The sequence below is a fragment of the Rhinolophus sinicus genome, linkage group LG10, assembly GCF_036562045.2.
Source record: "Rhinolophus sinicus isolate RSC01 linkage group LG10, ASM3656204v1, whole genome shotgun sequence".
In the NCBI taxonomy this organism is placed as follows: Eukaryota; Metazoa; Chordata; class Mammalia; order Chiroptera; family Rhinolophidae; genus Rhinolophus; species Rhinolophus sinicus.
Genome location: NC_133759.1, coordinates 80888781 through 80910944, shown reverse-complemented (window position 1 = coordinate 80910944; position 22164 = coordinate 80888781). Strand labels below are relative to the sequence as shown.

The 22164-nt window shown below is 46.4% G+C and overlaps 1 protein-coding gene across 3 annotated transcripts in view; it reads left to right on the top strand.

The window, feature by feature from the left end:
* SIL1 (SIL1 nucleotide exchange factor) overlaps positions 1-22164 on the top strand; it is a 183624-nt gene that overhangs the window by 9685 nt on the left and 151775 nt on the right. The gene's annotated exons all lie outside the window — the stretch shown is intronic.

The following is a 22164-nucleotide window of genomic DNA, read 5'->3' as shown; positions in this document are numbered from 1 at the left end:
AAGACCGGGTCTTATATTAATTTTTGCTCCAAAAGGCACATTAGAGCTGATGGTCCGGCTAGGTCTTATTTTTGGGGAAACACAATAGGAGCATTGTCTCCTCTATAGGAAAAGTGAGCTGGGAAGTCAGCTCACCCCTAGAGGAAAGCAAGGTGAAGTATGGTGGAAAGCTTTTGGCCGTAGCATCCGATATACTCAGATTTAAACCATGTACTAGCTGTGAGACTTCAGATGAGTTACTTAACCTCTCTGTTCCTATTTCTTCATCTGTAAACCCCGCTGGGGTTTTCAGATATGTACATAGTAAGCACTGAGTAAAATATTTTGTCTCCTATATTCCCTTCTCTCCTTCCCTCTCCTCTCTTTCCTCCCAGCATTGGTCTTTTAGGACTACATAAGTAGTCTGACCAAAGTACACTTGTCAGACTGTTAGGGCACCAGGAATGTATTTGAGAGAGACTCGTTTTTGTTGTCTAGGTATCCCTTTTATGTATTCTTTGCAGACCACAGTCCTTCCTTTTCCACAGGTTGCAGTAGGAACAACTAGATTCTAGCTCTCATCAATCTTTTCCAACCTCAGGAGTCTTTGTGGTTACCATTCAATCCAGTGGGTTCTTTGCTGAGCACCCACTATGTGTCAGGTACTACTTGGCCGTAGGAATATAATGGTGAGTGAGACAGAGAAGGTCCCTGCCCTCAGTAACTCCTCTCCAAATTCCCTCCTTTGATGGGTTACTTCAGTGGAGAACTGATCTTGTTTATTCTTTGTTGCTTCGTACTGATTTCCTTCTGAGAGGGCAATATTCTCCCTAGACCTAGGGGACAGTTCCCCTTTGTGCTGCCTGGGCCTTGCCTGCTGGCTTGCCTGCTACCAAGCGATGTGAGGGGCGTGCTGAGGCTGAAGGGGAAAGCCCTGCGGGCTCCTACTGCCTTGGCCACACATCAATGTTGCTTTTCTCCTTACACACAGATTATAGTGTTCATTGGTAATTTAAATTCGAATAACTTTCCGCCCCCTCTCTGCCTTAAAAAAAACACAAAAAACACAAAAAAACAGAAAAACCCTGTGTATTACAGGGGAGAGAACAAAGCAGGCAGCCTGGTCTCCTGGTGGGATATGTTTTTATCGTGTGTGTTTCCATGTAGCCTTGCTAATGGTTGCTTTTACTTTAATAAGGCTAATGTGTGATTCAGGCATATTGATATTCTGCCATCATAGAATCTCACATTTTCCTCTACCTTGTTTGTCATAAATGGTGTGACAGGTAGATTCAGGGCTTTGGCTGACAGGAAGTGGGACTTGCTTCTCCACTTGGGACTCTGGACTGTGTCCTGGACCCTAATGGGCCCTGGATAAAGAAAGCCCAGCATCCAGGTGGGTGGATTTCTCAGCTTCCAAACAGGAACCTGAAGCCAGCCCTCCTCTCCCTCCTCTTCTCTCTGGTGCCAGTTTTACCAGTGGTTGCCAAGAAGTGTGCCTGGGGAAGCAGGCAGAATGGCTCTCTGGGAACCGTTTATTTGAGAACTCCCAGTGGGGGATGCATTTTCCTCTCCTCTTGTTGGGGTGTGTGGTACTGCTTGTCCCTCTGCAGGACTGAGGCTTGTGTATGGCTCCTCCGGCCCTGTTGGGGTTTTCAACAATAAATTGCACGCTGGGAGGTGTTTCCCCTCATTCCACCCCCTTCACAAGAGTGGAGGGGTATGTCAACAGTGAGGGACCCAGCTGAGTCTCTGTTTCTGGCACTGTGACCACTGACAGCATGGTAGCTGAGCCCAGACGAGCCACGTTTCCCGCTGCTGCTGGGGCTGGGCATTTGCCGAAACTGGGTTTAGCTTTAAGAGTCACACTAGAGGTTTGGTTGGAAAGGAGAGAACACTATGTAATTATTGCTTATGTACCAGTTAAACCTATCAGCCAACAGATGTCAAGTGCAGGAAAAAAGTGCAATAATGTTATTATAATGGCATAATAGTTATCATTATAATAATCAGCTGGCATAGTTTTTGAAAAGAGGCAGGTCCTGAAATGAGTGCAGGGGGAAGGGTTAGCCTTGAGCTACAGCACAATGAATGGCTGCTTCACCTGTCAGCAGGAGAGGCTGTGTGGATACGGATCATTCAGGGATGGAGTTGCCGTCCTCTCCGCGTAGTGAGAGGAGCTGCGCAGACTTCAGCTGGCGTTGTCCGCCCTGCAGATATTGTCTCTCTCATGTTGTGATGGAGGACACACCATTTTTTGGTTTAAGTTGCTCTGGCTTGCAGGATTTCCACCCCAGCACCCAGCAGCAGTGGGTTCTGGGAAAGGCAGAGACTTCATCCCTGTGGCTCCATTTGAGATTTTCAGAAAATCCAGCCTCATCCTCGTAGCTACAGACGGTGAGCTCCTCTCCCAGGAGTGAGCTGCGCTCCATACCTGGCTTGCCTCATTCTGTACGTACCGACAGTGGCGGGCTGTGCTTGTTGAAGAGAGCCTGCCTTTACCCAAGCACTAGGCGGAACTGCAGTCCCATTCTGGTTAGGAAGGTGGTGGTGAGGGGGGAGGAGCAGAGCTGGGCTCTGAGATGACCCACAAAAGCAGCCCTGGGGGAGCAGAAAAGAGTCTTTGGATTCAGGCAGACCCGGGTATGCTCCTGACCTTGCCATTCACTAGCTGTGGCATGGGTTAAGCTCACTGAGCCTCAGCCGCCCTTCCGTGGTATGTGCTTATTATCTGTGTCGCATTTGTTTCTCCCTAACAGCCCTGTCTGAAGTACCTGTCACGATGGTGCCACTAAGTAGTGCTCAGTAAATGCTGCTGCTTCCCCCGTCCTGCACTCGTCTGCCTGCCCTGATGTAAAAGGGCAAGGACAACACAAGACCCTCCTTCTTTCATAGGCCATTTTGGCTTCGATTAGAGCTTTATAGGAGCTTCCTTAGACCTCGGTGTTGCTTCTCTGAGCCATGATCCTAGACCTCTTCTGAAGCTGCTTCATTAGGGGAAACTTTGGTATTTAATGTTTGGGAACATCTCTGCTTTATCCAAGGAGTAAAGGGTAGGGTTTAAAATCCCTTCAGGGAATGGTGTACCTGCTCCTGCCTCAGCCCCCTGCAGCCTGGCTCCTCCCCTTTTTTCTTTGGTGGTTCACTTGGGGGCACTGCTTGCTCTGGGAAGCACTTGTTTTTTTCAGACTGCTAGTTGTTTGGCTCAGTATTTTTACTGGGCAAAGGTTTTTGTGTTTCTATCTGTCTGGCCTTTGCTGTGGACTTTTATTTTGGAAGTTGGGAGCACTCAGACAAGGTGTTATCTTTTTAGACTAATTTTGGCTGTAGGCCAGCTTATCACTGTGGCTACCACCTGCCTGAAGAATGGCAGGACATAGAAAGTAACTTGAAGAAATTTGGGAAAGAGAAATGGGGAAGAGGAAAGAAAAATTTGTTTTGAGATCCCACAACGGGAGAACAACTTCTTTAAGCAGAACCATTTGATTTGGACAGAGCTTCATTTCCCTTGTCAAAGAAATTTTGTTCTTTCAATGAAACATATATAGAGCATCTGTTACACTCCAGACACCATTTAACGGATAAACCCTGAGATATAGTCATGACCAAGTCAGATACAGTGCCTGCTCAAAGTGTATTGCTGAATATAGACATTGATCAAATTATAATCACACATATATAAAATTACAATGATAATAAATGTATTGAAAGAAAGGAATGTGGTGCCATGAGAACATTTGACTGGTTTGGCTTGGTCCTTGGTTAAGAGGGTATCAGGGAAGGCTTCCTTGAGGAAGTGATATTTGAGTTAAATTATGAAGGACAGGTGTTTACTGAGAAATTCAACATGTGTTTTAGCCTGAGGGTCCAGCATTTACAGAGAGTCTCTGGGGTTGGGGTGGGGATGGGGGTGGACAAAGAAGCAGCTCTAACTGGGAATAATATGTCTATCTCACAGGGTTATTGTGAAGTATCAATGAGAATATATGAAAGGAGCTGAGGTTCCTTCGCATTTAGAGTAAATACTTAACTGAGCCGTGGTTATGGCTGTTACGGTTTATGTGGCTAACTTTTGTTTGTTGTTTTACATGTCTGCTGTGTGCTGGGCTCCGTGCTGGGGGTGGTATACAGATGTGGTCCTGGCCTTGCAGTGCTCAGTCTTGTGGTCACCTATTCTGCTCTTTGTCGCCTTCTGTGTGGTCATGCTTCAGCCAAACAAGGAAATATCCCCTAGGGAGTCTCCTAGGAGGGATCCAGGTCACGTGTCCACTTTTTCACTCTTCCTCCTCCACCGGCCTTCTCCTTGTCCGTGGGCCCTGCCTCCGCTTTGATTCCTCTTTGTTCCCTTCTTGGGGGTGGGGGTCCTCAGTTCTCAGTAGGGTAGCCCTTCTTCCTGCTGGGACTGCACCATCTGGAGTAGCTTTCTTTTTTTGTTACCTCTGAATTTCCATTTCACTTAGTAGTGAACGTCTCTTAAGTCCTCTTGTTTTTTTCTTTAAAACACTCTATTGTTGCTGTTACTTTTCTTTTGTAAAATATGATGTAAGATAGTTGACATTAAAGAGACAATGAAAAGTAAACTAGGTTGTATTTTCTGTAAAGGTTTGTTCAGTACTGAGTTATTGAAATAAAATACTCCCCAGTGGTCTAAGAGGGGGACATGACCTTTGTAATGGGATTGTATTTGGTGGAAGTGTTGGGGAAGGTTAATTTGATTCATTTGTTTTCTCTGATGGGGTTGGTGGGGTGAGGGAGAAAGGACAAAGCCTTTACTGGTCTTTGACGTGGCCCCTGTATTGGCTGAGAAGATGCGGAAGTGTTTGTGTAGAGTGTCTAGAGCTGGGTGTGTGGCCTTGACCTGTGCCCATGTTTTCTTCCTCAGTCATGGGGGAGGGTTGCCATGATGAGTTTATATGTCCCTTCATTCACTCACCATTTAGTAAGCTTCGTATGTTGTATACTGTAGAAAGCAATGGAATTCCAGTTCTGCTGATGGTTAGCCTTTTGACCCTGTGCTTTCACTTCTGTGACTCCATTTCCTCATCTGAATAAGGACGTACTGATACCCAGCTGCTGGGCAGTGAGAATGAAAGGATATAATGCACATCGTGTGCCAGATGTGAAAGGTGCTCACTATGGTGAGGATTGTAATACATTCAAAGAATTCAAACCCCATAGGGAAGATGGGACCACAGGTGCTGAGAAAGGTTGGCCAAAGGCATGGAACAGTGAGGCTGGAATTGGCTTGTTAGGGAAGGTTCTTGGGGAAGGGATTTGGAGTCAGGCCCCAGTCTGTGTCCCTGAGTGGGGAAGATGCGCCAACGGTTTGAATTAGAGGGAAAGCAATAGGTAGAAGCCTTGCGTGGTAACCATGGAGAACTGTTCTTTCCCCCTTCAGGGAAGAAGGTGGAGTCATTAGTGGGAAGTGGCCGTGAACCCTGGCCCTTTCAAGTAAGGCCAACCTGGGTTCCAGCCCCAGCTCTGCCTCCTATATCCTGTGTGGCCTTGGGCAACTTCCCCTCTTATGAGCTTTGGTGTCTTCATCTGTAAAATGGAAATGGTAATATCTACTTGGAGTGTTGGGCTAGGCACACTTGGCATAGTGCCCTTCACGTAGTACTTATTTAATAACTGATAGATTAAAAAACAATTAAGTATTTCTCTTGGGAAATGAAACTCTTCTAAACTTCTGTGGCCAGATAAATGTTTTGAAAAGTCAGTATACATCTTGGAATCAGTTATCAACTTCCCTCATTGACTTCTTAATTTAAGGAGCACGTCATTCCCCTGCTCACACCCTCTGCTGCTTTAGCATCATACTTAGAATAAAGTCCTGACTGCTGTGGATCGTGAGAACCTATGGGTTGTTCTGAGAGAAACAGGCGTGCCTCAGCATTTGATTGCCCTGAGGGATAGTCTGTATTGTAGACGGAAAGCCACTGTCAGGACAGATTATGGAGAGACAGAATGGTTTTCTGTAGGCAAAGGTATCAGACCAGGGTGCATTGTATCTCCCTATTTGTTTAATCTGAATGCAGAACATATACGAAAAACTGGGCTAGACTCGAAGGACGGGTGAAAATTGGAATAACTATCAATAATTTAAGATACACAGATGACATCATCTTACTGGCAGAAAGTAGCAATGATTTGAAATGACTCCTGATGAAAGTAAAAGAGGAAAGTGCCAAATCAGGACTGCATTTGAACATCAAGAAGACAAAAGTCATGACCACAGAAGAAATACACAACTTTAACAGACATTGAAGATACCAAAACTGTTGACAATTTTGCTTACCTTGGTTCAGTCACCAATTCAGATGGAGACTGCAGCCAAGAAATCAAGAGAAGGCTGAGACTTGGAAGGGCAGCGATGGAAGAATGAGGAACGATCACTACGAGCAGAGAGGACCGGGAGAGACCGCGGCTAAGATCACTCACACCCTCGTATTCCGAAGTACTCCCGGTATGCACAGATGCGAAAGCTGGACAGTGAAGGAGGCTGATAGGAAAAACAAATGGATTCATTTGAAGAGTGGTGTTGGAGGAGAGCTCTGTGGCTACCCTGACCTGCCTGAAAGATGAACAGGTGGGTCCTAGAGCAAACTAAGCCCGAAACATCTCTGGAGCAAACATGGCAGAATAAAGCTATCCTACGTGGGGCACATCATGAGAAGGCAGGGTTCTTTGAAAAAGACAGTGATGCAGGGGAGAAGAGAAGGCAGCAGGAAAAGAGGAAGACCGCATATGAGATGGACTGACTCCATAAAAGAAGCCATCGGCACAAGTCGACGGGAGCTGAGCAGGGCTGTGAGGACAGGACGCTGGGGACGTCACTCATTCGTAGGCTCGCCAGGAGTCAAGCGCTGACTCAGCGGCATGGAACACACACTATCTGCTGGTTAAGGTCTTTCACGAGCACATCCCGCCTGCCTACTTTGGCGGCTGCATTTCCTACACTCTGCCCCTCACTTTCTGTCCTGGCCACAGTGACCTTTCTGCTTTGCACACAAGACGGCCTTGGCTCCAACTGTACCCTCTGCCTGGAATACTGTTGTTCCCTCACCTTCACTTGATTGGTTCCTTGTCATTCAGATCTCAGTTCTGCTGTTACTTAGGAGAAAGGGCCTTCCTTTCCTCTGGTGTAAAGTAACTACTCATGTCACCAGAACATAGCCATCTGATATTTTCTTGTTCGTTTGCTCCTTGTTGACTCTGGTTTTCCTCCAGCAGAATGTAAGCTCCATGGGAACAGGGCTCACGCCTGTCATGCTCACAGCTGTATTCCCAGTGTGAGGAACAGTGTCTAGCATGTGGGAGATGATCAGACAACATTTGCTGAGTGAATGAGCTTGTGAAGATGAATGGATTCTGTTATTGCTCGGAAGCTGGGTACACACGTGTTCACATTCATACTGCTTTGGTTTCTAACAAATCAAGATGTAATTAAGATGATTTTCTTTACTTTTCTTGTTCATTACTTATTAAGTGTCTCCCTGCTTCTAGGAACAACCCCCCCCACACCCCTTAATTGGAACCTTCTGAGGAGAGGCTGTTTTTCCTGGGCTTCATTTTTATGTGGTTCTCTTTCTTCCTAGCATTTCGTTATTAGAAAGCAGAGTTTGTAGTTGCTGGGCTTTGGGCATTGATTTTTAGGTTTTCTGTTTATAAGGAAGCAAGCTTTAGTGCAAAAGCTCACCAAGACAAGGCAAATTTATCTTACTCTGATTTTGTACCAACACTTTTTGCAATACTACCTAAGTTCTTAGACAAGGGCATTAGACAAGAATTGACAGATTGACCCTGGCTAGACAGAAACAAATTCATGGAATGTGAGTGAGTAGCAAGGTGAAACATGGAGAAATCAGGAGACAGTGCTTCTTTCTGGCAGTGGCCTGGTTTTTCATGGCAAATATTAGTGGTACGACTGAGACCCTGGACCAGTTACCTATTCCCCTGGCAAAAGGCCTGTAACCTGGAGCTGCAGGCTCTGTGGGGGCAGCTGAGCGCTGCTGTGCCCACCTGGAGAGGCCGAGGCAATCCTTTCTCTTGGCCTTGTGAGGGAAGTGCCCCAAGCTCCCTGGAAAGAAGAAGAAAGTGAGACTCCAGCTACCTTTGCAAATGTTTGGGTCCTAAATGTTATCAGTGTTCAAAGACCTGGTCCTGGATTTGGAGAACAAAATCCCAGGCATGGATATGAGCCGGGGAAGGTGTGTAGAGCAGGGTGTCTGCAGCCAGGGAGATGAACTTATATTCCTGAAAAGTTCTGTATTTATTGAGAACTGTAGTCCTGCAGGTAGTGGTCATTCTACTCATTTCCAAGGCTCCCTTTCTCCCGCCCAAAGCCGCCTTCTCCTTTCTCTAAGTTCACGGTTACCTTAACCTGCCTTAGATACTGTTGACCCTTCACTATTTATAAGGCTCTCAAATGAAGGACATTGGACAGCCTCCGTGTCAGCGCTCTCCTTTGCTGCTTTTCCTGCTTTGAAGGACTTTGCCTGTGGCTGACTCAGCCTACGTGGCCCCTCTTGCTACAACTGTAAAGTCAGCATCTTAACTTGCTGTATTTACTGACCATCCTCTCTCCATCGGCATAATCTTTAGCTTATGTTTAATTAATATCTAGAAGTTCACTTTTGGTGAAGGTTCTCCCCCCACACTGCCCCCCAGCCCATTTTTTTATGCAAGAACTTCAGCTATAAGCCAGCAAGACAGGCATTTGAAGATTCTGGTACCAGAAGGCGGCTTTTGGGGAGACCAGTGAGTGTTCCTCTCAAGCGACTTTCTCTGGGCTCAATAATCATTGCTTCTTTTCATTTTTTTCATTTCCCCGCTTTCGTCCTTCCTGAGCTAAACGATGACATCTATTCCTTTAATCTTTTCTTACTTGCTCTATTTCCTGGCCTTTGTGTTGTTTCTTCAGTTTTTGTTCACAGGAGTGTTTTATTTCAGACTCTTTCAGAGATTTCTTCTGACCAGGGTTGCAGGTAGTGTGTCAGGCTCCATCTCCTCCCCCCACCCCTCAGGCTCTAACTTGGTTTTTTGTGACTGTAGACGTGGTTGGGATGGGTAAAACACACTGTTACACTCTTCCACCCCGTTTTGACTGTCACACACAATTTGGTGTCATTTAAAGGGGAATCATCCAGGAAGTCCCCAAACCAAAGATGTTCCTAGCCTTCAGGGGTGGTGCTTGCCCAAGTTTCTGTACCTAATCAGTTGCCTTCTTTGTTGGTTTAAAAAGTAGACAAACTTGCATCTCTTTTATTTTGATTTACATTGAGTTTTCTCTTCTTAAATCCTGAGTGAACATTTAAGAAACAGTTGCCAGTCTCTGTAGTCACAAGAATTTGGAGGATCAGGCCTCCTGGCCCTGTTCCCGAATTCTTCTGTGCATCTGATAGAATAATAAACTGCTATGGAAACAGCTCTCAAATGTCTCTCTTCTCTTACGCCCACACCCACACATATGAACACATTCCTTTTCTACGGAATGGACATTTCTTTAAGGGGAATTCATCCTGTTGAATGCAAATGCCCTCCATTACAGCACAATTCAGGAGACCAAACTAGGTAGAATTAGTGAGGTTCTCCCCCTTCCCCCCAAAAGGCCTCAAAGATCTTAAAATAAACCATAAAAACCCCCTACTCAGAGCTTCAGCAAAGCAGACAAATTGCCAACCTGGTATAATAAGGCTCTTCTCTCCTCTGATCTCTTTCCTTTTCGTCTCTCAATTTATTTTAACATCCCCTTTCATGGTCTTACCTTTCTAGAAAGTGGATTCAGTCTTTCGTTGCTGTTTCTTAGCAGGAGAAGCAGCAGGGCTTCTGGCTTTCATTAACGGTTTACATTTCTCCTCTATTCCCTCTCTTTACCACCCCATCTCCTACCATCCTGCTGACCCCTCCCCAGTCAGAATGGACAGTGTCATCTCTAGTTACATGTAGCTTTGGAATGTCATGTTGGCCTAGTGATTTGGGCAAAATTTGGGAGCCTGTTCTGTGCATGTGCTGCTATGAGGAAATGGGGGCTCTTTTTTTTTGTCTGGTACCGTCTTTCTTTCCCCTTGCCTGCCTCGCCCCCATGAACCCTGTTGCCAGGGGAAGTGGAAAACTCTTTAACTATGATTAATTCATTATTCTATGAAGTTATAAAATAGCATTTCAGAGCAAGATGTCAGGGAGTCTTCCTGAAGTTCCCATGGAACAAGCAACCTTTCAGTTACATTTTTTTCAACACCTTTGGGGGCCCATTTGAAGAGAGCTAAAGTAATAATTAGGATTAAGCAAGAAAAACTAATTTGGAGGCAGAATATTTTAATAAGAAGCTTAAAAAAGTCAGAACCAGCTGACACATAATAAATAGGGGTTTGAGCTTTGTTCTCTTCTTACTCCTTTTAAAGTGATTGTGTTTTGGTTTTCTTCCCAAGACTTGGGGGTTCTCCATTATTCCCCTGATGCTGGAATGGGGATCCTGTTGGTGACCCCTGCTGAGATTCAGGCAGCTGAGGGAGCAGAGCTGGGCAGCCCTCGGGTCCTGCTACATCCAGGGGTTTGGGTTCACCCGGGGAAAGGGAAAGCTTGCTTTCATTTCTGGATCCCCAAGGGTTCCCCCAAGGATTCTATGGGACTGACTGTATGTTCCAGGTGATGCTCTTTGAGAAATGAAAGAAATTTTCTGGATGGTTCTAAGAACATTTTTGCCCGTCTTTCTGAGCAGTTCGAGACTCAAACCAAAGATATGTGGATTTGTCTCCTTCAGGTCTTTAGGTGACAGTAGTAAGGCCCCTAATCACTTGCGAGGCAGGCAGTTTCTTATAATAAGGAGCTTGGGTTTCGGAGTCAGATCTGTTTTCTAATTCTGGCGCTGCCACTGATTAGCTCTGTGACCTTGGAAAAATGACGTAAGCCCTCTGCGTCTTAGCTTCCACATCTGTACTAGGGGATAATGACAGTACTTAGGACATAGGGTTGTTGTGAGCCCAATGTAAGCGAGTAAATAACTCTCTAAATGTTAGCTGTAATTGTTACTTTGAGATCTGATGGAAAATCAGATTGAACCTTCTTGGCGAGGGAATGGAAGGTAGGGAGTTGCTAGAAGAACCTTGAAATATGGGGTTGAGGGAGAGAAAAAGAGCGTCTATGAAAAAGAAAAGTGGGAGAACTCTGGGTACGCTAATGAGTTACCTGTTGTTTTACTATATTGGTTAAGTCCTAAGTCTTCCCCTTGGCTAATCCACTAAGCTGGTGGTTCTTCCAGAAAGCCCAACCTGGTTACTGGCTCCTCAGCAGAGATTGAAGAGCCACAGCTGCCACACTGCCCTCCGACACCAAGACACCTTTGTTTTTACAAAACATACTGCCGTGTTTTGTCACCTGCACTCTGAAGTGTTACAAATAATTAAAGCTGAACCATACTTGTCAGAATAGGTTCAAAAAGTGCATTTTGGGATGCTGTCCCTTTGCCCTGACAATGTGTTTATTAGCTTGCTTGTTAATTCCAGCATCACTTAACTTGGGGCACCTCTGCACCAGTCTGCTTATATCAACATTCATGGAATGAAGGCTTAGCGAGGGGGACTCAGCATGAATCCCTCCTTCTTTCTCTCTCCCTGGGAAGTCCTCAAGTGATGAGCAGGGGACAGGGAGGAGACTGAACTACGGTGGCTGATACTCCTCCCCAGATGGGCCTGTGCAGGAAAGAAGACTTTGTCGGCTGGAGGGAGTAGGGCAACAGAGGTTAGGAGCCTCTTGATGTTTTAGAAAACAAGTGCAAATAAATTAGATGAAAAACCTTTGTTAGACTGTTGGGTTTCCTTTCTCATCAAAATGTTGGACTCGGGGCTGTTTCTTTCCTTACCTGATGATCAGAATACAAAGATGTTGGCTCAGCCTCTGATGAGGCTTTGCTGTGATGGGGGGGGTGGGGGGAGAGGCTTGACTGGGGGCGCTGCAGCAGAGCTGCTGTCAGTGCTGATTACTTCAGGGCTTGGCAGGGTCACCCAGCAGAGTGCACGGGGCTGTCCTGGGGAGGCTGTGTGCAGACGAGGAGCAAGGGACGGGGCTAGAGAGTGCAGGCCTGGAGTCACAAGAGCAGGTCCAAAGCCTGGCTGTGCTTCTGCTTTCTGGATAGGTGTTTCCTGTGGCTGCTGTAACACATTGGCACACACTTGACGGCTTAAAACAGCAGAGATTTATTCTCTCCTTGTTCTGGAGGCCAGAAGGCTGGAGTCAGTATCTCTGGGCTGTAATTGCGGTGTTAGCAGGGCTGCCCTCCCTCCAGAGGCCCTAGGACAGACTCTTCCTTCCTCCAGCTTCTGGAAGCTGCTGGCATTCCTTGACTTGTGGCCACATCTGTCCACTCTTCAAGTTCAACATCTTCAGATCTCTCTGTTCTGTCTTCGTATCATCTCTTCTGTGCTCGTGTCAAATCTTCTTCTGCTTCTTTCTCATAAGGATATTGTGATTGTATTTCCGGCCTATCCAGATAATCCAGGAGAGTCATTTTAAGATCCTTAACTTGATCACACCTGCAAAGACCTTTTTTCCTTATGAGGTAACATTTACGGGTTCCAGGCGTTAGGACCTGATATCTTTGGAGGACTATTCTACCTACCACACTGGGTGACTTTGGGAAGTGAGTTTCAGCAATATATGCGTACGTTTGTTTCCTTATCTGTAAAAGAAAAAGGATAACCGTATAGTGTATTCCTCGTTTCCAAGAGGCTTGAATGACACCTTGTATACCAAACACTTAACACAGTGCCAAGTATGTAGTTGTGCCTCGTACTTGGTATTATATATATATTACTGTTACTGTTATTTAGCCATCTTCTTCTGTCAAAGGGAAAGGAATTGATCCATAAGAGTTTATTTGACTAGGGACAGCCACCCCCCTACAACCACCATGGCCCCCACAATGCTAGGATCTTTGGCTCTGACCCCTTCCTCCCCAGTTAGCAGGTGTGTCCCCAGGCCACCCCCTTACCCAGTCCTCCCTTTTCCTTTCTCAGTGCATGGGCTGGTCTTTGGGAACAGACCTCACCCTTCATGTTTGTGTCCCCTAAAAATTCATATGTTGAAGCTCCTAACCCTTAGTGTGGCAGTGTTTAGAGTAAGGAAGTAATTAAGATTAAATGAGGTCATAAGGGTGGGACTCTGATTTGACAGGATTATGTCTTTGTGAGAGGAAACCCCAGAGAGCCCTTGCTTTTTCTCTGCACTCATGCACTGAAGAAAGGCCGTTGTGAGGACATAGGGAGAAGATGGCTGTGGACACACCAGGAAGAGAACTCCCTTTGGAACCAAATGCACAGGAACCTTGATCTTGAACTTCTAGCCTCCACAACTGTGAGAAAACAAATTCCTGTTGTTTAAGCCACCAAGTCTGTGGTATTTTGTTCTGGGAGCCCTAGCAGACTAATACAGAGGGTATAACCTGGCTCATACCCACTTGTGCCCAGACACTTAGGGAGGAGCTTGGAATCTGCAATTATTCCCATTTACCATTCAAGGCAGTTTGCTGTGTTGCTGCTTTCCCATAGATAATTGTAACTCTATAATGAAGCATGGAAGAATATTATTTTTACAGTGGTATTTAGTATCTGATAGCTATTAGCCAAAAGGTACGTGTCCCCAGTGAGGTACTGTAAATATATTTTATCTATTCTATTACCTGCTGTTTCACGAACACATCCCTGAAGTGTTTTAATCTTGTTTTTCATACTTGTCTCCAAGTGAGGGATTTTTCTGATTTGCAACTTTGGGGGATAATTACTATGTTCATTAACTTCTTTTCTTCCCCTCCATTTATTACTGGTTTCTTGAGAAAATGTTCCCTTAAATCTACACTAACTGAGACAGGTCACTTGATTAAAAGGGTGTTTTACATACCGGTTTCTCTGGCCCCTTGGCCCTCTGATGGGAGGCTATGCCAGCACCTTCTTAGCTGGGGTAAAGGTCTCCCTGGTCGGGGCTTAGATGAATAAGAGGCTGTTGGGGGGCCTCTGACCTCAGGCTGCATTGCAGAATATTTGTTTGCACTGTAGTATTCCTGGGCAAGGGGCAGGAGAGGCTCACCTCTCCTGTTAGTACAGGACACTGTGCATGACGCTGTGGGGACAGGGTTCTTGGCTCCCAGGGGGGTTCAGTACATGTCGCTTAAGTGACTGTGGAGCTGGCTAGGTGGCCTTGGCATTCAGAGAGACTGAAGGGGCAGGCCAGGGGTCAGTGCCTGGGGCTAGTGCATGAAGGGTGCTGTAACCGCGCTGAAATGTAACAATTGGGAGCAGCCTCTTGAGGGCCATGATGCCCTAGCACTTGGACCTGCAAGAGGAAGCAGAAGAAGACGGCTGTGCTGAGGAGGGTTAATTTTGCGTTTATTTATTTTTCTGGTGTTTTGGCCTTGTGGGTCCCTTCTTTTCGTTTTGAGTCCCCTCTGCTTTTCACTGTTATGTATGTTTCGTGTCAGTGCAGTTGTTTACTAAATGTCAGGTGATCACCCAAGACAGTTCAAGGAAGAGCAGGAAAACAGTGGCTCAGATAAGTTGGCTCAGGATAGGGCAGAGACAGGGATGTATGGGGTGAGATGTCTGGGAAAAGGACCGAAGAAGGTGAGAAAGCAGAAGCCAGAAGGGATTTGACTTAATGTGGAGCCGAAGAGAAATCTGATCTGGGCTAGGTACCCAGGGAAAGAGCCCTGGAGGGATTTCTGTCTGTAGGAATGGGGGAGATAGAGAGCAGCTCGCCTGGGATGCTGGGGGAAAGGGAACACTAGGAAGAATGGCTTAATTCTCTCACCCCCCACCGCCTATGTATCTCTCCATTATGACACTTGTCAGATCAGGTGGCAGTTACTTGTGTATGTGCCTTTTCTTTCTCCGAGAAGGTAGGAGAGGGGGCTCCATCATCTCTGTGTCTCAGTTACTTCACACTGTCCATCACGTCGTAGGTGCTGCACAGACGATTGATGAACATGCTTGAGGTGTAGGTCTTCGTGAGCCACCCATTAGGGACTGAAGTGTGAGGGGCTGGCGGGACAGAGGGGGAGAGACGAGCACTCCACTGGCTTGGGGAGAGACTCAGGATAAAGCTGAGAAGTGAGCCTGACACACAATCTAAATCATCCTTCCAGTGTCGAGCTAGCTGGGCAAAACGGACATGGTCCCATCATTATGATGCTTAAGGCCTAGCAGGGGCGAAGGACAATTATGTAAGACAAAGTGTCATAGGTGCTATGATCAGGGAAGTACTTACTAGTGCTGGGGCGGCACCTTATCTGGTTTTAGGGGAGGGGTGGTGAAGGCTTCCTAGAGGAAGTGTCTTTTAGGATGAGTAGGAATTTGCCAGATAAAGAGGAGGGGAAACAGAGTCCGGAGCAGAGGGACAGACGTGTGAAGGCCTGAAGGTGGGAGGCAGGATGTCTTGCAGCTTTGGAAAAAAGTTCCCTAAAGCCAAGTGTAGACAGGGAAAGGAAGGAGAGAAAGCTGAAGACGCCGATCTCAGCTGGACGGTGGAGGGCCTGGCTATGGCATTTAGCTGTTATCCTGAGGGCCGTGGAAAACCATTGAATAGTCTCAAGCAGGAGAACATAGGATCGATTTCAGCTCTGCTGTAGAATAATCCCATTAACATTTAATCAGGGTGTGTGCTTGTAATTTGTTGATCTTCTACCCCAAGATCCCTTGCCGCTGCAGCAGAGTCTGCCCATTTGCTCTAAATCAGGGTCTGAGTGAAGGAGTCTGAGGTCCCAGCCTCAGGCCTGAGTCCCTGGTGTTTGATCTCAGACCCAGAGCCCAAGGCTGTGTTGCTTAGCGTGTGGTTTTCAGGACTGTAGCTCTCAGCCCAGCACTTTCACAGCAGCTTAAAATTCCTCAGCCACTGCACAGGCCTCTGCTCGGTGCTCTCCACAAATTGAAAATTTTTATGACAATGTCAAACCAATGGGAAAAGTTTTGAAAAGTAGGATTGAGAAATAAAGACTTCTTTGCCTTTGCTCCCTGCGAGGGAATTTGAAAAAATACAGAAATTCTAAGTTATATGCTAAATATCCTTGGGGTTGCCTTTCCTTTCCTTTTGAAAGTGTTTCACATTAACCAAAAATCCGACAGAGACACTTGTGGGAAGATAATTCCTTTCGGCTGGAGCTTAAGCTCCACATTGTGAGCTTTTTAATTTTCTTGCGTTGGCAGTGGCTTGGGACCCAACTGTGCAGTCGCCAGAGCTCATCACAGCCCTGTTGCTGGGCAGACTTATCTCTGTGAATCTGGATGTTTTCCCCTTGTACCTACCTAATGAAATCCAAATTAAATCAATTTTTAATCAAGGAGATGAATGACGGGGTTTTCCTTAGAAAAGAAACTACAAGGCCCCAAAGTACTGGATGCAATAAAAAGTGAAGCTTTTATGTGCAAGTGTGCCATTAGACATGGCTTTAATGTCAGGAAAACAGGAGTTGCTTTTAAAGTAGGATTTGGAAATATGCCATCCCAGAGAGATGAACAAGAGTGCTTTTTTCTCGGCCCCTCTTGTCTTGCACAGTTTATGCACGCGTGTGTTCCCAGCACCTTGCACAGGTACATGGCACATGGTAGGTGCTCGGAGACATCTGAATGAGTGAATGGATGGATGGCTTTGAGCAGGTCCTTCTTCCCTGTTCCCTCCTCTCGCCAGTTCCTCAGCCTGCCATTTGTTCGTTTCTTCACCCATTTGTTCATTCATTCAACATACATTATTCCTTCTGGGCTATTTTGCCGGCCAGTGGTAGAGAATGGGATGAAGAGAAGTTTGCACTGAGTTGAGGCTGAGGCATGGCCAGATCGCTCCTTCTTCTTCATATTTTGTCCTTTATTTTGGGAAATTGCTTTCTAAGCTATCAGTACCACCATCCTCCTCCTTCTGAAAGTTGCCTTCTTCCGCCTACTTGGATAGAAGGAAGTGGCTTCTCTTGGGGGGGTGGCGGCAGAGGGAGTAGGGGTGAAGACACGTCAGCTTGGTGGTTATCCCCATAGTATGTCTTCATGGGCTGGAGGGAGCCAAGCTTGCTCCCCTGGGATTTAATTCTCATAATCATAGGTCTGCCTCTGGGCTCCAAGGCACTGACTTCTTGAGGACTCGTGCAAAGCGCCAAACCCTCCTGCAGCCCACATTGCAGTCGCTACTGTGATTGAATGAGCTCCCTGAGTGCAGAAAGTGGCTCCTATTGAGAGTGTTTCAGAGGGGCTTAGAAGGCTGGATTTGGGGTGTTCCAGAAACCCGAGGCTGAGCAAGTTAAAGCTGTGTGCCTTCTCTTTCCTCATTGTGCTGCTCAGCTTGGGTCTGGCTTCGTTGAAAGCCTGCTTGGGCTGCCCTCACTTGAGAGGTGGGGGTGGCTCTACCGGTTTGGGCAGGTGAGCAGGGAGGGAGATAGTAGATCAATTGACAGCAGTTGATGATGGATGGGCAAGGGGTGGAAGGGCAGGTTGGGGGAAAGAGGGAGGTGTTAAGGAGAGCTCCTGGGTTTCTGGCATGCTCAGTAGAGCTAGGCAATTCTAGAGGATCAGGAGTAGGGGGGAAGAGCATGAGCTTAGCTTTGGACTTGTTGAGTTTGAAATATTCCAGAGGAGATCAGAGCAGGCATATCCTTCAAGGGGAGGTGGCACAAACACTGTGTCTAGAATCTTAGGCTGCTTTCCTGTGTAAGTTATCTGCTGGGGTTTTAGGCCACAGATTCTGTTTACTGGCTTTTTCTTAATAGATGCTGAGAATTTGCAAGAGCTAACAAACCATTGAACTGCAAAGCAAAGAAGAGTTCGTAAGCAGAGTTCACAAATGATGGTGACCCTCCTGGCAGGTGTATAGCAGGCTTCCTTTCCCCCTCTTTAATCTCCCTTTTACCAAGGGGCTGCTCTGAAAAGGAGATTCCAGAAGTTTGCTAAGACAGTGCAATGAGTTACGTGTTGGGAACTCATCTGGCTTGTCTGGCAAAGAGAGTTCTTGTGTATCATGATGCCATTCCCCATAAGCCTTTTGCTCCAGCTGTTGTTGGAACAAATGCTTGCTCGTAGTTTCATGCCTCCAGGCCTTCAAAAAGCACTCTAGTCTCTGCTTGAGATGCCTTTCTTATTGGCTTTTCCTCTTTTACTCTTTAAAGCTCACCTCTTCCAGGAAGTTCTCCTTGACCTCCATCTCCTGATGGAGATAACTGTTCTCTCCTGCTTTAGAGTCCGCTAGCTGTCTCAGTCAGGCTCCTTCACTCCAGTGTTTACTCTAACTGCCGATTTACTATCCCTCCATCGTCTGTCTGGAAGCTCCTGGAGAATAGGATCCCTATTAGTCTTTGTATCCCTAGCACTTGGCACATCTCTGGGATGTGGTAGGTCTCAGTAAATATGTGTTGGATGATGAATAATCTTTGGATGTGTTGGTAGTGGTGGCAACTGGATATATGTTTTATAGTAGGCAAAAAGGATTTCTTCATCTTTTCACAGTGCACAGATTTTTTTTAAAAGATTTTATTGGGGAATGGGAACAGGACTTTATTGGGGAACAGTGTGTACTTCCAGGACTTTTTTCCAGTCAAGTTGTTGTCCTTTCAATCTTAGTTGTGGAGGGTGCAGCTCAGCTCCAGGTCCAGTTGCGGCTCTAGTTGCAGGGGGCACAGCCCACCATCCCTTGTGGGAGTTGAACCGGCAGCCTTCGGAGTTAGGAGACCGGAGCTCCAACCGCCTGAGCCACCGGGCCGGCCCTGCACAGATTTTTCTGCTCCTGGTCGCTCTCCTATATGGGACAGTAAACAAGGTCTTTGAAAAAACATTTTTCTGGATTAGCGTGGCTGCTAACTGCTCATTTGGGGTTGAAATGCCTTTGATGGGTGTGAAACTGCAGGTAGTAAATGAGCAGTGTGTCTGGATGGTGTGGACATAGTGTTCTTCTGTTTTTCTGGATGCTCTCCACGTTTCTGTGAGCTACCCAAACATCTGGCTTCTCTGAAGTCAGGGCTTGTGCCCGTTGTTTATTGGAGTGGTTGCCTTTCAGAGTGAAAGTCTATAATGTCAGCCAAGCTTCTCCAGTGTTTTTCTGTTGGTATCACCAAGGGCTGCAGTTGCTGTTTGAAGAACTGCCACAAGTGGAATCCCTGAGCAGTGAGAGACAGGAAGGAATAATTGGGAAGAATTGCCTCCTACGTTGTGGCAGGGCAAGCCCTTTAGGCAAAACCGAAGAAGGTGTAAGGAGGTGATGAGTGACAGCGACAGAAAAGTAAGATCAAGTGAGAGGTGAGGTGGTAGTTTTGTAAGGAAACTAGAAAGAACGGGGCCCTTGCTGTACGGGGGAGGTAAGGGAGGGCCTCTTGTCATCTCTTATACTCTTGATGCTCCTAAAATGATACTGTCTTCCTCATGACCCAGTGGGATTGGGTTCAGAGCACCTGCTGCCCAAATGTGGCCTCCACGTGCTTACTGATCCTTGGCCAAACGTGTTCTGCCTGGAGGCTGATTGTGAGACCAATTGTTTTTAGGATATGTTTACCTGGGCAGGTAGCTGGTGTGTTATCCCCTTTTAGCAAATCTGGTGCTGTGAGAAGGCTAGCTGGCAAGTCGTCCCCGTGGAGCCTGCTGTGGCAGGAGAGACTTCCTGGGGTCCCGCTGGCGTCCCCATCACAAGCTCACTCACTGGAACCCAGCGTCCCTTCGCAAGGCTCCAGTCTAGGACGCTGCTGTTGGCTGAGCTGTGCCCCTGTCAGTTGCAGGCAGATGACTCCTGGCAGGCTGGGATTTGGTTGGTGGCATCTTGCAGCGCCCCCTGACCCTACCTGCTGTCGTGAATCCTGTTGTATCCCTCTTGTACACATCCTGGAATGTCTCGTGATACACCACTCTTTCAGAACAGATACCAGATGGGAAAAGGATCCCTCTTGGGTTTATGTGTGCTTTTTTTTTTTTTTTCCTTTTTAAAAATACACTTAAAAAAATAAATTGTAGCCTGGTTTGGCGATTTTCCATGCTCAGAATGTGTTTGTCATGTTTTTGCTGCCCTGTGGAGACCAGCAGAGCTGTGAAGAGAAACTACCTCATTAGGAGACTCTGGAAGAAAACGAGGCTCTCCTGGGACTTCCCCAGGGCCACGGGCTCCTCCCCTTCCACAGCCTGTGAGGCCAGGGCCTGGGCACGGCTCCCAGGGAAGGGTGCGCTGTGCCAGTGTCCACAGATCTTAAGGAATTTAATTAAGCAACTAATAGACTAGGGGCTATTTAAAGTTAAAGTATGGTTTTTGTTGACATTAAACAAAGGTATTTAAAGATCAGTTAATGAGTGCTTTTTAATATTGCTTCTTGAACTCCAGTTTGGTTACTGCAGTTGACATATGTACTTGACAAACCCAAGTTCAGTGTGGAGGCGGGGGGCACAGTTGAACGTGGACTTGGAGGAGGAGGAAGAGAGAAAACATAATTTACAGCTGCTGAAGTCGTTCAGCTGTTTCCCTTGCTGATTGCACTCTGTACTGCTGATGCAGTGAGTTGTTAATAGATGGGCTCTTGCTGTGCCAATCAGGGGGGACGAGGCCATTTTGATTGTTGGGAATAAACTCTGAGCTTGGGAGAACACTTCAAGTTTGACACTAATGCCACATTCCCCTCAATCCCAGCACAGGATGTAAACTTTTGGGTGTGCTTCCATATGAGGGCTCCATCCTTTTGGGTGAAAGCAGGCACTGAGCTGTGGAATGTTGGTTGGGTAATGAGGGAAAGTGAGGAGATGCAAGTTCAGGGCTAGGTTCCGCTTAAAGAGCTGCAGACAAGCTGAGTTGCCCATCAGCAGAGACGTGGATTCTATGGACTGGTTGGCAAACCTCTGTAAGGTCTCCCTACCTGAAAAACTGCTCTGCCCACCTGTCACAGTGACGGTCACTGTTGTGGATTAAGATGTTCGTCAGCTCACCTCTTCATCTCTCCACCGACCCATTCATTCACTTACTTATTTATCACCCGTGCTTTCATTGAGTGCCTGCTCTGTCCTAGACCCTGCACTAGCTAGGGAAGGAACAGTGGAGGAGTGGAGGAGGAAGGAGTCCTTGCCCTCAGGGAGTCCATATTTACAGTACAGTTAGTGTGCCTTTCGATAGCTGCACAGAAAATTATGGAAGTACACGGAGGACCAACAAAATATGGCAAGTCAAACCTAGCAGGATATAAAAGTGATCATCTGACCAAGTTGGGCTTATCCCAGGAATGTAAGGGTGGTTTCACAGAAAATCTATGCATAAAATTTGCTACATTAATAGGCTAGAGGGAAAACTATATGATCATCTTAGAAGATATAGAAAACACATGTGAAGAAATTTAACACCCATTCATGATAAAATATTTTAGTTGTTTAGAAATATAAGGGGACTTCTTTACCTTGACAAAAAATATCTACCAAAAAAACTACATAAAATACCATTTTTTGTTTCTTAAATATTTTTGTTTTAAGATTTTATTGGAGAAGGGGAACAGGACTTTATTGGGGTACAGTGTGTACTTCCAGACTTTTTTTCCAAGTCAAGTTGTTGTCCTTTCAATCTTAGTTGTAGAGGGCGCAGCTCAGCTCCAGGTCCAGTTGCCGTTGCTAGTTGCAGGGGGAGCAGCCCACCATCCCTTGTGGGAGTCAAGGAATTGAACTGGCGACCTTGTGGTTGAGAGCCCACGCTCCAACCAACTGAGCCATCTGGGAGGCAGCTCAGCTCAAGGTGCCGTGTTCAATCTTAGTTGCAGGGGGCGGAGCCCACCATCCCTTGCGGGACTTGAGGAGTTGAACCTGCAGCCTTGTGGTTGAGAGCCCACTGGCCCATGTGGGAATCGAACCGGCAGCCTTCCGAGTCAGGAGCATGGAGCTCTAACTGCCTGAGCCACCTGGCCAGCCCTGTTTCTTAAATTTTTAGAGGCAAGACCAATATAATTAATGTACTTGTGCCCATTTTCTAGTTTCAGCAATTGCCAATTCATAGGCCATCTTATATTTTTTAGTGTGGTAAAATATACATAGCATACAATTTGTCATTTAAACCATTTTTAAGTGTACAATTCTGTGGTATTAATTACATTCACAATGTTAATGCAACAGTTATCACTATCTACTTCTAAAACTTTTTCATCACCCCAAACAGAAACTTGGAACCTGTTAAGCAGTAACTTCCCATTACCTTCCTTCCTAATAACGTCCCCACTCC